Below are 2656 nucleotides of genomic sequence, written 5' to 3'. Positions count from 1 at the left end.
ATTCTCACTCATGGGTCTGAGGGTCAGATGGGCTGGCTCTACTTCATGCTGCAGGTCTGCTGATGGCTGAGGTGGCTCTGTTCAATGCATACTTATTCTGGGGTCCAGGCTGGAGAAGCAGCAGCTACCTGGGAAAAGCATCTCTCCAAGCAGTGGCAGAACTGTAAGAGGGCAAGTAGAAACACACGGTGATTCTTAAGGTTTAGGTTTGGCAATCATATACTGTCACGTTCACCCACATTTCACTGGCCACTGCAAATACATGACTGAGTACCCAACATCACTTGGGAGTAGGGGATGTTATACTCTACTTCTGTGAGACCATGGCAACAAAAATGGAAGCCAACAAGTTCAATCTATTACTGTGAATAATTCCCTGGTATTTTTCACATTGGGGCTGAGGACAAGAGCCAACCCTTATGGAATGCTTGGTGTTTAAATAGAAAGCGCAGGAGCTTTTATTGCCACGTGACTTGCCATACAGAGGGAGCCTTTTTACAATGACAGTGATTGAAGGTGGCCCATGGAAAGTGGCAGAGACAAGAAAGAGAAAAAGAGATTCCAGGTGGCCCTTGAGTCTCTGGTTTATTTCTTCCTGCGGCTCAGCTGCTCCTACTCCCCTGCCCATCTGTGACTTGATTGGTCAACCCTTCCATAGATTACATGTCCAATGTCCATCCAAAACCAACTTTTTTGTTGTTGCTTATATTAGTTTGATTAACTTCTATTACTCAGAAACAAAACGTATTCAGACTAATACATATACTCTGGGTCTCCATAGCAATTAGATATGAAAAGAGTTGTTTTTAGACTATGTAGTGATTTCTATGACAAATATGCATAACTCCTGTATGTGTATTTTTACAGTTGACCTTCCTCTTCTCTTCCCACTGCATGTTGTATAAATTATTAAGTCTTTTGGCTGAAAGCACATGCCTGCAGCCAGAAGAATTTGGAATATCCCTTCAGAAGATCATTTGGGCTGGAAAAAGAAACCTGAAGGGAAACTGAAATGAAAGGCAGGATGGTAATGAAAAGAGATCAGGGCTGGGAATTAGAAGAGCTGGGCTGTCACTAAGTAGTTGAATAATCTTAGGCTGACCTTTTTGCCTCCCAGAGGCTCTGTTTGTTCTCTGCATATTAGGGAAGATAATTCTGGACCATAGAGAAGCTGTGAGGATCAAAGAAAACTGTAGGTGGGAAGATGTTTTGTATACTTTAAGCATTATGTTAACAAATGAATCATTCATTTATCCATTCATACATTCACCAACTATGTATTAGTTGTATAAATATGTCAGGAATTATGTCAAGTGTTGGACATGATTTCAAAAACAGACATGATTCCTGCCTTTATGGAGCTGACAGTCTAGAAAGGAGCAGACCATAAACAAATAAATAAGGTAAAGTGTATGAGTTTAGGATTAAAAACTACTGGTGTGTGTCGGCCGGGAGCGGTGGCTCACACCTGCAATCCCAGCACTTTGGGAGGCCGAGGCAGGCGGATCACGAGGTCAGGAGATAGAGACCATCCTGGCTAACATGATGAAACCCATCTCTACTAAAAATACAAAAAATTAGCCGAGTGTTGTGGCAGACGCCTGCCCCAGCTACTCTGAAGGCTGAGGCAGGAGAATGGCATGAACCCAGGGGGCAGAGCTTGCAGTGAGCCAAAATCGCGCCACTGCACTCCAGCCTGGGTGACAGAGCAAGACTCTGTCTCAGAAAACAAACAAACGAACAAACAAACAAACAAAAAAACCCAGAAAACTTCTGGTGTTTGCCAATGGGATGTTCCTGAGTTATGCCAGTCATTAAGTATTTGAATATCTGCCTGGATGAGTGTCATGGCAGGGCCCACTCCATCTCTTTACTCTTACTAAAGTCCCCTCCCTTGCCACTGGAGACTTGGGGAATTGGTGCTCTGGACTCGGGGATAGGGCTGGTTGGGAGAGGAAAGCACCTGGCCAGTGCTTTTTAGGCTCACAGTCAAGGCTCTGGGACTTTGTATTAGTCTGTTTTCATGCTGCTGATAAAGACATACCTGAGACTGGGCAATTTACAAAAGAAAGAGGTTTAATTGGACTTACTGTTCCACATGGCTGGAGAGGCCTCACAATCATGGCAGAAGGTGAAAGGCATATCTTACATTGCAGCAGGCAAGAGAGAGAAAGAGAGCCAAGTCAAACGAGTATCCCTTTATCAAACCATCGGATCCTGTGAGACTTATCCACGAGAACAACATGGGAGAAACTGCTTCCATGGTTCTATTATCTTCCACCAGGTCCCTCCCACAACACGTGGGAATTATGGGAGTACAATTCAAGATGAGATTTGGGTGGGGACACAGAGCCAAACCATATCAGACTTTCTTTAGGGCTTATTAAAGTATTATAAAGTATCAACTGTAATGTTGCTAATAAAGAATGTCAAATTGATTCAGAGAATTTGGAGTTATTTAATTAGACTTGTAAATGGCCTGTGGAAAAAATGCTTCCTCACTTGGGAAAAATCTTTACTTGGGCAGCATTGTTATAGCCTGAATTCCTACCTGACACCGGAGTATGACCCTTCAGAAAAATGACAGTGATTAACCTACACAATACTTTGAGTGCAAAGTATTGTGAAGGGGCTGTTCAACTGGTATGTCATTTAA

The sequence above is a fragment of the Pongo pygmaeus genome, chromosome 2 (assembly GCF_028885625.2).
Source record: "Pongo pygmaeus isolate AG05252 chromosome 2, NHGRI_mPonPyg2-v2.0_pri, whole genome shotgun sequence".
Lineage (NCBI taxonomy): Eukaryota > Metazoa > Chordata > Mammalia > Primates > Hominidae > Pongo > Pongo pygmaeus.
This window is presented reverse-complemented; position numbering follows the sequence as displayed.